The following is a 14,727-nucleotide window of genomic DNA, read 5'->3' as shown; positions in this document are numbered from 1 at the left end:
TTTACTGGGGCACAGTGAATCACTTGAAAAATGTATCCACTGTGCCCCGATTCACTGTGCCCCGCATGCACTATGTGCAATCATGTGACATTTTTTCATTCATGGCCATTAGCAGCAGAGAGGACACATGCTCATAAAACTTCATTAAATATCCCTCAAATTACCAACATGTGCTTGGTTTCTTATTCCTGGATGATCTATACTAAATCACAAAAACAAAAGAAACCCGAAATTTTACATTTGATGGTACAAAACAGGGATTACCTTTCAATTCTTCACAAAAGTGTGTTGCCTGGACATTAAGCACATTTTCAGATATGGATTAACCAGAGGCACACACTGATGACATCATCAGGCATTCCTGTTTACAAGTTTCTATAAATAGCCACTGATTCACTGTGCCCCTTGATCCACTGTGCCCCGGTCTCCCCGCTACATCTATATACATTTATGACATATCAGATTTGCAAATACAGTACTGTTTGTGATACCAAAAGAGTCCAGAAAAGAGAGTATATACATTTGACATAGAAACTGTACATTGGAGGGTAGGTGGGGGGGGGGGGGGCTGTACATTGCAGGAGGTTGGGTGGGTGGGGTGGGACACTGTAGTGTACACCTGTACAAGCAAAAAGGACATTTACAGGGGCCAGTTTCGAATTGCAGTCTCCCGTAGGTGTTCTTTGAGAGTGTTTTTGAAAGTGGGTAGTGATTCACATTCCTTTACAGCTTTGGATAGGGCGTTCCACATTGAACGTGTTTAGTCCCTTGTTTGAGCCGAATCTGGGTTTAACATGATTTGTGGAGCTCCCTCTGGTGTTGTGATCGTGGTATTCACTGACCTTTGGGAAGTATTTTGACATGTACAAACATGGGTACCTTGGTCGTGTAGTGAATCTTGTAGACCAGGCCCATTGCAAGTTTCTGTACTCTGTCGTCTACTCTAAGCCATCCTAGTTTGTCAAAGTGGGCATGCAGGGGTGAGGTGGGTTCTAGGAGTAAGGTCAAGCAGTAGTCTGACCAGTTTGTTTTGAGATGTTTGTAATTTTGTTTTTAGCGCCTTTGAGGTGCTTTGGTACCATGAGGTGCAAGCATAGTCGTAGTACCCTTGAATGAGTGCTCCTGCCAGAGTCTTCAGGGTATTCTTGTTTACCAGTGAGGAGATCCGGTACAAGAATCGAGTTTGTTGGTTGACTTTTTTTATTACATTGGATGCCATTTTGTCACAGGAGAGATTAGCCTCTAGGATGGAACCCAGGTAGGTAATTTCATCTTTCCTTGTGACAATATTGTCACCCACTGTAACTGAGAAGCCGTCGGTCTTGCTGAGTTTGTTATTTGAACCGAAGAGAATGGACTCTGTTTTGCCCATGTGTAATGATAGTTTGTTATCAGCGTGAGCCATATGCAGATTCTGCCTAGTTCCGAGCTGAGGGTTTTTTCAACCTGTAACTTGTTCCTGTCAGAGACCAGCAGGGCTGAGTCGTCAGCAAACAGGAACAAGTTGCAGTCACAAGATGACATGTCATTTGCATAAATTAGGAACAGTAGCGGTCCTAGTATGCTGCCTTGTGGAACACCACAGCTCACTGTGAGGGGGGGGGGATAGGGTACCATTTACCTCCACCATCTGTTCCCTCCCCTCAAGGTAGGATTGCATCCAGCTCACTGATAGACTATCAAAACCAATTGCTTTTAGCTTGTCAATCAGAATGGAGTGATTGACAGTGTCAATCAGAATCACACACGCAGTCCCTCTTCTCTTGCGCGTACGATAAACGAGTCGTCTTGTCAGTTGTCACCCTATGGACTTAGCCAAGGGTGTGTAAGTGTAGAGCAGGTGGAGAAGGCTAGGAAGATGAGGAGCATTGGTGGAGTTAGTATAAGTAAAGTAGTGAGAGTAGGGGAGAAGAGGGAGGGGGGGTGTAAGTGGGTGATAGCTGGGATACCGGTCGAGGTTAGCATAGAGCAGCTGGTGGGAGAGTTAGGGAGAAACGTGCGTAATAGGAAAGTTAAGAGTGCAGAAAGGATGAAGAGAGGAGCAGATAGGATAGAGACGGAGACAGTAGTGATTCAGTTTGAAGGTGAGATTGTTCCTAGTGAGGTAGGGTATATGGTGTAGGGTTAGGGAGTTTGTTCAGAGTCCACTGAGGTGTTATAGGTGCCAGGAGTTTGGGCATATAGCCATTACGTGTAGGAAGGAACAGAGGTGTGCAAGGTGTGGCGGGGAACATGACTATGGGAAGTGTGGAGAGGGAGTGAAGCTGAAGTGTTGTAGTTGTGGTGGGGAGCATAGTGTAGCGTTTAGGGGTTGTGAGGTGATGAAAAGGGAGGTAGTGTCGCGGGTGGGGGTATAGGGGTATCTGTATGGGGGGTGTATATACCTGCGGGAGCCAAAGAGGAGGATGTGTCCCGGGATGGTCTGGAAGAGGACCTAAAGGCATACCTGGCTGATGGAAAAGGCAAGTGAATATCAGCTGATAATGATATGTGAAGTACCGTCGCTGTACTGCACCATGCTGTCCCTGTTGTTTTGTTTAGACGGAGTGGAGTCCAAGAGGTCCTGACGGGAGCGGAGAGAGCCATCTTGGGAGGATGGTGATTTTGTGCAGACGACAGCTACAGCAGGCGAGTGCAGGACCACCAGGGGAGGGTAGCGTATGTAAACATTATACAGGCTACACATGTGTGCCCTCTTCTTCTTGCGCAGCTGGGGAGCGTCGTTGGAGGGAGCGCGAGGTGATTGGCTGGCTGGCGTGACGGGGGCGGTGCCCGGAAGTGCTGGCGCTACTGAAAGGAGAATCAACGGACTTCCGGTATGAGAGCAGACGGGTAACACACGTGCGAAAGAGCTCCTGGTCAAATGAGTGAAAAAACGGATAAAAAAAGACCCGAAAAGTAATTAAAAAGGAAAATGCTCACGAGAAGTAAGGAAGAGACAACGATTGTGAAGGAAATAGAAATGGAGAACATACGAGAAGGAGAGAATCCGAAGAAACAGAATCCCCGGAGCGAAGCCGAGAAAAGCCAGGCGAAAGAAGGGGGAGGTACCGCCGAGGCAGACACGGGAATGCCAGGATGGGCCATGAACATGCAGGCCGGGATACTGGAGAACATAACAGCGGCGATAAAACTGAACACGGACACGATAAGGAATGATATTGGGAAGCTACGGGAGGAATTGAGGAAGGAACAGGAGGACTTCAGAGGTGAAATGAATACAGAAATCAAAAGGGTGGAGGAGAAGATGGCGGGACAGGACAGAAACGTGACCGAGTTACAGACTAGGACGGCTCACGCGGAGGAATGGAACACGGAGATACACGAGGTATTAACATGTGTGATTCAGAAACAAGAACAGATGGAGACAAAGATGTCGGACATGGAGGGGAGGTCACGGAGAAATAACATCAGAATATGGGGACTGAAAGAAGGAGTCGAAGGGGAATCGGTGACCCTATATGTGGAAAAGCTTATCAAAGAACAAATGAAGGAAACGGGACTCGAAAAAATGGAGATACAGAGGGCCCACAGGGCGTTGGCTCCGAGACCACAACCGGACAGACCTCCGAGGGCGGTGATTATTAACTTTCTGAGATTCGAGGTTAAGGAATTGGTACTCAGAACCGCGTGGACCAAGAAGATTGAAATCGAAGGGAAAAGACTATCATTTGATCACGACTACTCGACAGCGGTAGCGATAACACGCAGGTCCTACGCGGGACTGAAGAAAACCCTGAAAGAAAACGGAATGAGATTCCAGTCACCCATGACCTCGCTAAGGATTCACTGGGAGGAAGGAGCGGCGATGTACGCGACGGCACGAGAAGCGGAGCGAGAGATGAGACGGCGAGGGATGAGGATGGCGGAGGACGGAGAAGGAAGGAGGCGGGAGGAACAGACGCGGAGCCTGCAGCAGAGATTGGAAGGAGCCCGCAGATGGATCAGAGTGGAAGACCAAAACCGGAGGGAGGAGAGAGGAGAAGGCGGAGGTGAAACGTGACGGAGCGAGGACGGAGACGGATGAGGAGGCCAGACGGAGAGGAGGCGGGAGGAGACGAACGGATGAGTACACGCACAAGAGATTGAAAAAACTATTCAGATAGAGACAAAGTATAGAAACTGAAATAACATATGCATAAGCACACATTCCCAGGTAGAGGCAGGATATAGAAATGAACGTAACGTATACATGGCCACATAATACACAAGCTGATGGAGGAAATAAATGGAAATATAACTAGGTTTGATAGGCGAGACACAGACCATACTGAAACAGATACATAGAAACACGCTGTGAGTAACACAGTTGGGAGGGATTAAGGGGATAAATGGACATCACATAGAAAATAGAGGAGAGGAAAAGAAAATAATAAGGGGTACACGGGACAATGAAACATATGAGTCACATTGAGAGGGACCAAGAAAAGAGGGTCTTTGATCAAAAGGAAGGACAGAGCGCTTTTGACCAGGAGCTCGAAAGCAAAAAAAAAAACAGTAAGAAAGCTGGACAAATATGACGAGCGATTGGGGGCAAGGGTTTCAAACCCCCAAGCCGTCAGGAGGGGGCCCCTCGCTAGGAGGGCAATTACCCCTCACCCACCAGCAGGGGACAGGGGGGGACACAGGGACCCCCCGAACGCCTGGGGAGCACTTTATGTAAAGTTTATGTTTTTTATTTATGTTAATCATTATATGTATTCGGTGAAGAGAGCGGAGGCTCCAACCGGAGGGGGGAATGAGTGTGACATGGGGGGGACTGACAGACGAAAGAAGAAGAAAGATGACAAGGGTTAAAGGTATAAAAATGATGTCGTTAAACGTTAATGGAATGAATAATGCGATAAAAAGGGGCAAAGTGATGTTGAAATGTAAAAAAAGTGAGATGGAAGTGATTTTTCTGCAGGAGACACATTTGGTAGCACAGGGTCATGAGAAACTGAAGAGATTTGGATATGAAAATGCATACTATAGTTCCTTTGAACAAAACCCGAGGAGAGGAGTAATCACGTTAATCAAAAACACAGTCAAATTTGAATTGATCAAGGAAGTAAGAGACAAGGAGGGAAGGTTTGTTTTGGTGAAGGGGAAAATGGAGGGCCAAATGGTTACGTTAGTAAATGTTTATGCACCCCCAGAGAGTGAGAGGGATTTATATGAGACCATTTTTGACATGATAGTGATGGAACTAGAAGGGATATTGATATGTACGGGAGATTTTAACGTAGTACTGAATCACGACCTAGACACCACGAGTACTAGAAAAGGACGGGCGCCCATCAGTAGATATATGAATATTCAGATGACGGAAATGGGAATTACAGACGTTTGGAGGGAGATGCACGCCATGGACAGGGAATACACACATTACTCACACCCACACGTGACGTATGCGAGAATAGACTACTTTTTGATGACGACGGGGGACAGTTACAGGGCACGGGAGAGCAGTATAGGAGTGGCGGACATATCAGATCACAGTGCCATATATCTGACAGTAGATCTAGAAGGGAGACGGAGGAACACGATTTGGAGACTAAATGTAGGAATATTAAATAACAAAGGGGTGGTGAGTCAGATCAAGGAGGAGATAGCCAGATATAAGGAAGAAAATGACAACGGGGCGGTAGACCCGAACATTCTATGGGACACACTGAAGGTAGTGATAAGGGGGAAATTGATGGAAAAAACAGCAATGCTGAAGAAGGCCAGAACGGAGACATATCACAATCTGATAGGGAAGCTAAAGAAGCTAGAGGGGAGACACCAGATATCAAAAGAACAGGAAACGCTCGGAGAAATCAAAGAAGTAAAGGCCAGGATAAATAGGGAATTATTGACGGAAATAGAAAAGAAAGCGAGGTTCATGAAACAAACGTACTATGAAGGGGGACCAAAAGCGACCAGACTGTTGGCTAGGAGAATTAGAACGCAACAGAAGTTGAACACGATACACACAATAAGGGATACAAAGACTAATGAAATATTGAGGGACCCAGCTGAAATAGAGAGGACATTTAGAGAATACTATGAGAAATTATACACACAGCCAAAAGCAGCGGGAGAAGAGGAAATAGAAACATATTTGGAGAAGCTAGAGTTACCATCGATAGGGAAAGAACAGAATGAAGAGTTAAATAAAATAATTACGGAACAAGAACTGGAAGATGCAATTAGTAGAGCTAAAAACAACAAGTCTCCGGGGAGCGACGGATTCCCATCGGAATTCTACAAGACATTTAGAACTGAATTAGCACCCATGTTAGGGGCGGCGTTCAGACACACGATGGAAGAGGGGAAAATGCCCCCCTCGTGGAAGGAAGCCATAATCACCACGATATTGAAGGAAGGGAAGGATAGGGAATTATGTAGTAGTTTCAGACCTGTGTCATATACATATACAGTATACATGAGGCAACCAGAAAAGAGCTTCCCGGCACTGATGGATCTACTGAAGGAATATGGCCACTACTCAGGATACAAACTAAACGTGACAAAGACACAGACCTTAGCATGGAACTATTCTCCAACGACGGAAATTAGAGAACAGTACGGGATAAGATGGGACATGGACAAGATTAAATACTTAGGGGTGAACATCACGAGAGGGGTGGAGAAACTGGCGAATTATACACAGATAAATCAGAACATCAAAAGAGACCTAGAGAGATGGACAGTAATGCCCTTGGACTTCAATTCAAGAATAGAGGTCATTAAAATGAACATACTATCAAGGTTACTGTACCTATTCCAGTCACTACCGATACAAATACCACAGAATCAATTCAGGGAGTGGGACAGACTGATATCGAGGTTCATATGGGCGGGGAGAAGACCACGGGTCAGATATAAAACACCACGATACCGAAGGAAGGGAAGGATAGGGAATTATGTAGTAGTTTCAGACCTGTGTCCATACTCAACGTAGATTACAAGATGTATACATCGATAATATCAAAAAGATTTGAGACGTTTATGCCAGACATTATAGATGAAGATCAAACTGGATTTATTAAAGGGAGACAGACACAGGACAACGTGAGAAAGACATTACACATAGTAGAGGAGATACAAAAACAAGGGGGTAGCGCGGTACTGATTAGCCTAGATGCAGAAAAAGCGTTCGACAGTGTGAGCTGGACATTTTTATATAAAACATTGATGAGGTTCGGACTGAACGGGAGGGCGATGAAGATGATCAAGGCGCTATATCAAGAGCCGACAGCGAGGGTTAAGGTGAATGGCAGCTTGACGGATAGAATCAGATTAGAGAGGGCTACCAGACAGGGATGTTGTCTCTCACCGACGCTCTTCGCCGTTTTCATAGAACCACTGGCACAACTGATCAGGCAGACCGAGGACATCAAGGGAGTAAGGATAAAGGGAACAGAATATAAACTAGGCTTATTTGCAGACGACGTGATAGTATACATGAGGCAACCAGAAAAGAGCTTCCCGGCACTGATGGATCTACTGAAGGAATATGGCCACTACTCAGGATACAAACTAAACGTGACAAAGACACAGACCTTAGCATGGAACTATTCTCCAACGACGGAAATTAGAGAACAGTACGGGATAAGATGGGACATGGACAAGATTAAATACTTAGGGGTGAACATCACGAGAGGGGTGGAGAAACTGGCGAATTATACACAGATAAATCAGAACATCAAAAGAGACCTAGAGAGATGGACAGTAATGCCCTTGGACTTCAATTCAAGAATAGAGGTCATTAAAATGAACATACTATCAAGGTTACTGTACCTATTCCAGTCACTACCGATACAAATACCACAGAATCAATTCAGGGAGTGGGACAGACTGATATCGAGGTTCATATGGGCGGGGAGAAGACCACGGGTCAGATATAAAACACTACAACTACCAAAGGAAGAGGGAGGGATGGCAGTACCCAGCCTACAAGATTATTACTATGCAGCACAACTGAGAGCAGTGACGTGCTGGTGTAACGACAGATATGAGGCAAGATGGAAAGACATTGAAAAAGAAGGGGAGGGATACAAGGTACAAGCTCTGGTGGGGGATAGGGAACTATTTAAAGAAAAAGAGGGACTATTAGATCCAATCACCAAATGCACCTTGACCATATGGAACAGAGTAGTAAAAACACACAAATTGGAGAAGCAGTCAGGGGTCCTGAGATGGGTAGCACATGACAAGAGATTCAAACCAGGGAGGTTAGACCATGGATTCAGAAGGTGGGAGAGGGGGGGGGCAACAGCAATATGCAAAATGATAGAGAAGGGAGAAATGCAGACACTACAAAAATTAAAGGAGAAATTTGGACTAGAAAACAGGGACCACTTCAGATATCTACAGGTTAGAGACTACTACAACAAAGAAATAAGGGGGGCCAAAGACGAGGAACGGTATGGAATAATAAAGATGATAGTATGGGCATACGAAGGGGGGCAAGGAAGAGTAATATCAGCAATATACCGGGCTATAATGACCAGCAAGGGACACACGACAGATTACATAAGGGAGAAATGGGAGAGAGAGCTAGAGATAGAAATAACAGGGAAGGAATGGGGGAACATATGCGAGGTACAACATTCAACAACAGGATCGAGAATATGGAAAGAATTTGGATGGAAAAACATAATCAGATTCTTTATAACCCCAGAGCTGAAGGGAAAATATGCACCAACACAAAAAGCATGCTGGAGGATGTGTGGGAAGGAGGGGGCAAATCACACGCACATATTCTGGGGATGTCAGAAGCTGAAGGGGTATTGGGAGGAGATAGGGGAAGCAATGATCAGAATATTAGGATACGGGATACCACAAACAGGACTGGTGCTTTACTTAGGAGACCTGACACACGAGGGAATACAAGGGGGGGACAAATATTTAATAAAGATAATGTTGATAGCGGCCAGAAAAGCAATAACGAGACTGTGGTATAAGGAAGACCCGCCGACAATAGCAAAATGGGTAGGAATAGTGGAAGAAATACCGGATATGGAAAGGATAACACACATGCTGAGGTTACAGGAAGAGAAATTTGGGGAAAGATGGGGAAAGTGGGAGGATTATAAAAGGAACGAGAACGACATCACAGAGGAAGAACCAAATGCAACACAAGAGAGCGAAGGGTAAAGGAGGAAAGATGTTCAAGCAGGGTCTATGAACCCATGTCACACACCTGTACTTTAGTTAATATTTTCTATTTTGTTTTTGGGATATTACAAGTGCTGAATGCTTTTATACCTTATTATTTATGTCTGTTTAACGGTGTGATATTAAATATTCAGGGATGATGTGGTTTGTGTATGGGTGAAACAAAAGGCAAAGTGAAAGTTAATAAACAAGAGAAAAAAAAAGAAAGGACGAAGGAGAAGGGAAGAAAGAAACTCAAGGAGGGTCTCTGGACCCAGATCACACATACAAACCTTAGTCAGCATTTATTGTCTTTGAGTAGGAATTACCTGTTTATGCCTGTTTAAGGGAGATACACAATCAGCCTTTGTATCAAATACCTAGAAAACAACAGTAGGGGAACCAGACAACTAACCATGTGATACCCATGTAAATATTTATGTGCACTGTTTTTTCTTTTCGTTTTTATTGTGATACTAGTCTCTTCATTTTTTATTATTTATTTTTTGTAAGTGCTGTCTGTCTAAATAACTGTTAATAAAAAATTTAAGTTTAAAAAAAAAAAAAAGGAGAATCAACGACGGACAATGGGAGAACGAAAACGGGAGTCGAGAGGACGGTAGCAGAGGACGCAGGGCTGCGAGGACACACGGCTCTTTTTGTGTTTTTACCTTTCCTCCAGTGGAACCAGTTCATAGCGGCGACTGCGGTGTTTCCTCCAGAGTGGAAACGAGTGGAGCTTCAGACCGGAGGGACATTATCGCCATACCGGGCGCCGTGAGTAAAGAACGCAAGACAGGAGAATACGTGCCTAAACAAACGAACTATTTTCCCGAGTGGTAAATGAAGACATAGACGAACGGTGACTGCATTTGAATTAGGAATATTATTAGTGGCGTGAAGCTGAAGATTATCGGAACGGCATACAGTAAAGCCAGTAATACTGTCGAAGACTGGAACCTAGTATTGTGGATTCTCCATCCTCTGTGAACTACCTTTTGTCTCTTTTCTAAATCATATGGAGGATATCTAATCCATTGTGCATTGTGACGAACCCGTGAACGGGGGGAACCTTGCTCTTACTGACTGTGCCTTTCATTACAGGCGGAAGGACATTATTGCACGCCTGGTGCTTGGAGGGCCTAAAACACCCCAGTACAGACCGAACAGTTTTTAGCCTGAAGCCGAGAGGGGCTACGGGAGCGGAAGGAGGTGGCGTCCTTCCGGCCCTCAGCTTCGGGCCCCGGTTATCATTAACCTTTTTTTTGTATTGTTTGTAACTCAGCGCTTCCACTGCCCCAGACCTAGGTTAGGATATGGGAGGAGTATTCTAGGCCTGGTCACAACCCCTAGCGGTGAACAACACCCACTATCCTATCCAAACCCCCTTAATTTACCGTGTGAACACTTAGTGTGTATTTATCTACCTATATTCTCCCTAAATCATTTGCTGTGGCTCCCCGAGGGATAGTGTGATATCGATGCTTATTTCAGGATGTTTTGCAGTGAACCGTGTGTTATAGTGTGATTCTAAGTTGACGTTTGATAGTCATAGACCCGTGTGCAGGGCAGACTCTTTTTCCTTCACGTGTGTAGTGTCTCAGGGGCGGGGATAGGTGACGTGGGTGGGAGTAACAGTCTGGGGGTGGGTTTACATGGGCATGGAGCACTTCCTCCTTTTAAACTACCTTAGGCTTAAGAGGCGTGGGTCTTTTAAATAGGCTAACCGACCAGTTATTTATATCAAAATATAACCTTGTATTAAACTATCTATTTTTATGCAATAAAAGCTTTCTTACTGTTTCTCTGCGCATTCTCCCGTGTCTGTTTGTGGTCCTGGGGAAATTCATGGTGGTAGGTCGGCTGGCCCCTTTGGGAAGAGTATCCGTGCATGTGCACACCTTAGCCTTAGACCTGGATGCTTCCCGTGGGGGTCAGGTGACAGTAGTGGTTCAGAAAGTGAGAAGGGAGGGTAAGTTGTCATATGCAGAGGCGGCTAGGAGGGTAGGACAGGGAAGTGGAGATAAGGTACAGGGGTTTAGAGAAGGGCAGTTGGCAGGAAGAGTAGGACAGGAGGATAGAGAGAGGGTGTGGGAGGAGAAGTTTAGTATAGTGGCTTTTGTGGCAGGAGTAGTTAATGCTACAGCGATGGTTAAGGGCAGAACGGAGAGGATAAAGATGTTATTGTTAGGGTAGCGGTTCAACACTTGGGCATGGAAGGTTTGAAATGGGAGGATGTGGTTAAGGAATTAGAGGAGGGGATTGTGAATATTCACGAAGTCCAGAGTCAACCCAGTGGAGGCAAGGAGTGTATCACAGAGGGGGGCTCAGTTAGGGAGGAGCAGCATTAGCTGCACTTCATGAGGGGGAGGAGAGAATGGACACTGTAGGGGATTAAGGATTCCAGAAGATGGCGGTAAATGCCTCAATCATGGTGGCCGTCCGCCGTAAAACACAAATAAGAAGAAGAAGAGAAGAAGATGGACTTAGCCAAATTGACACACGAGCCGCCCAATCGTAGCTCACGTCTTTGCTAGTAGGAAACGGTTATTTTGTTGGTCTTTGCCTAGACCCCACCTACAGATTCAGAACCACCTCACACACCGAAGGTCTATGGGTAATTGAGGGTTTTGGGGGTTGGCAGAGGGAGGTGGGTAGCCCTGTAGCAAGTTGCAACTAATTCCACTTTCAATATAGTTTAGTTTATTAGGATCCCCAATTAGCTACAGCATTGCAGTAGCTATTCTTCCTGGTGTCCACAAAAAACGTACATTGTGACAGTGCAACATATACTTACATCATAACATTACAAGTACATTACAAGTAAACATGACAAAGGACTAGCACACATACAGCCATAACTTACATCATAACATGACATTACAAGTAAACTGGACAAAGGACTAGTAGCCTACTACACACACACACAGACATAATACTTACATCATAATTAACATTACAAGTAAACAGGACAAAGGACTAGTGACTTGGACTAGTACACACACACACACACACACACACACAAAACAAGCTCTATTGAAGATATAATGTTTGTTCGCAATGTTTTCTGGAGCCACCTCATCCAGACGGCACACCCCGGTCAGAGAGCGGACACAGAGAACAGTCCTTTGTAGTTTGATTTAGGATTCTGTTGTTGAATGAGATGGTGTTTCAGAGTGAATCTAGCCAATTATTGAGTGAGTGGTTTTCATCCAGTTTGTAAGGCTGGATGAACAGTGAGGAATTGAGTGAGTGATTTCCATCCAGGTTGTAAGGCTGGATGAAGTAGTGAGATATTGAGTGAGTGGTAGAGTGGTTTCTGCAACACATAAGCAGAAAACAAGGAATTATAATACATAGTACATAATACATAATTAGCAGAGGTAAAGGTCATATGCATCATGCACTATACACTGCCTGCATTAGGCCGCTAGGTGACCCATATGCATGACCACGGCTAGTCGCTACCCCGTGCCATGCCCGGCCCATGCGGCCAACCGAGCCAACGCCAGTGTTGACATGCCAATGGAAATTATGCCATATAGCATAGCCAGCTGGCTAGCATTAGCTCAATTAGCGGCACGGACCAAACACAACACAAAGCAGCAAACCCCAAGCCATAATCATACACATAAATCACAGCATCCCAACAACACACAATGCAGGCTACATATGACCTTTAACTAGCATAAACCACAGGCATTACATTGGAGGCTGGTGATAACTTACTTCCTCAAGGACACACTCTCAGTCTGCAAATGGAAACACAGGTGCCGGCAATTCACCACCTGTATTTAATTACCAGACTAAGGACCCTTGGGCTGTCTGGAGAGATGCCTTACTAGGAACAAGAATACCCCCTGGGCTGTCCAAAGTAATGCCTGAATAGAAATAATAATACACAGTATGGCAAAATAGTGGGGAATTTACAACAGCCGCCCCCAGGATAGCATAGCTATTATTATTATTATTATTATGTAAACACGTTAGTTCCCTAAGTGGCTACCGAGGACTATGGATTGTCGACATCGTGTGCCACAGTCGGCAACTGGACAAGGTGTGCTACCGGTCGTAGGTATGTCTTGTCTCCAACTCGGACCTCAGCCGACCGGATGCATCCATCTGCACTTGCATTTAGTCTGACAACCTTCCCAACGGGCCAGTGAGCACGTGGCAGCTGAGGGTCTACAATCATCACGACGGTGTCCTGGAGGAGACCATCAGTGTGCTGTCGCCACTTCTGGCGGACTTGAAGGGATGGTAAGTAGCCTCTGAGGAATTGCACCCAGAAGTGGTCCACCATCATTTGGCAATGCCGCCACCGTCTCCTGGTGAGTAGGTCCGGAGCGTAGGACACTTGTGGCAGGGAGGCGTCCCGCCGCCCCATCAGCAACATGTTTGGTGTCACAGGGTCCGGATCCGCGATGTCTGATGACACGTATCCTAAAGGTTTGGCGTTGAGCATGCCTTCCACTTCGACCAAAACAGTGAGCAGGACTTCTTCTTGGAGAGGCTGAGTACCAATCACCACCTGCAGAGCCTTCTTGACAGATTGTATCTCGCGTTCCCAGGCACCACCAAAGTGGGGAGCTGCTGGTGGGTTGAACTGAAACTTGATCCTTTTCTTGGGAAGTATCTCCTGCAGCTGTGGCTCCATCGAGGCGAATGCCTCCCTCAGTTCCCTCTCTGCACCTCGGAAGTTCGTCCCCTGATCCGAGAGAATCTCAAAGGGGGTGCCTCTCTGGGCGATGAATCGTCTCAAAGCCAAGAGGAAGGCATCGGTGTCGATGCTACTCAGCAGATCTAAGTGGACACAGCAAGTGGTCAGGCATTTAAAGATGACTCCCCAGCATTTTCTGGTGCCCCGCCCGACCTTGATGGTATATGGCCCTGAAGCAGTCGATTCCTGTTGAGAAGAATGACGGCTTAGGGATCCGCAAACGGGCAGGAGGTAAGTCGGCCATCATTGGAACCACCGGCTTCCCTCTCCACTTCCTACATTCTGGGCAGGTCCTTTGATGATGTTTGATGGCCTGTCTCCCTTGGAGGACCCAGTACTGGCGCCTGATTTCTGCAAAGACCCGATCGGGCCCTGGGTGGAGTAGGCGTGCATCCACATCCTTGATGAGGAGTTTTGTCACTGCATGGCCAGGGTCGAGAACTATGGGGTGGATGTCGGTAGAGGAGGAGATGTCCAGGTGGCGAAACCGTCCACCAACTCGGAGAAGACCCATTGTATGATCCATCTCTGGTGAGAGCGTACCGAGCTTACTACTGGGCAGTAATGGGTTTCCGGCTCTGAGACACTTAAGTTCCTTGGGGAAGCAGTCCGCCTGGCTGGCCTTCAACAGGAAGACTTCAGTGTCGTGCAGGTCAGGTTGAGGTAGAGAGGAGTCAGCCGCCGCCCCGTGAAGAAACTGCTGGGTGGCTTTGACCAGGTCCATCCAGCTGCTGAACTGTGAGACATCGGGTGTTTGGGATGCCGGATTAATCTGTGTGAGGCCACAGAAGATACTCTGCTTGAGCTCGGCATCTTCTGGTTCTGTAGAGGTGGGAAGCAATGGCCATCTGTCAGGTGGACCACGGAGGAATGATGGATGA

The sequence above is a fragment of the Notolepis coatsorum genome (genome assembly GCF_963971535.1).
Source record: "Notolepis coatsorum genome assembly, chromosome: 18".
Classification (NCBI taxonomy): Eukaryota; Metazoa; Chordata; class Actinopteri; order Aulopiformes; family Paralepididae; genus Notolepis; species Notolepis coatsorum.
This window is presented reverse-complemented; position numbering follows the sequence as displayed.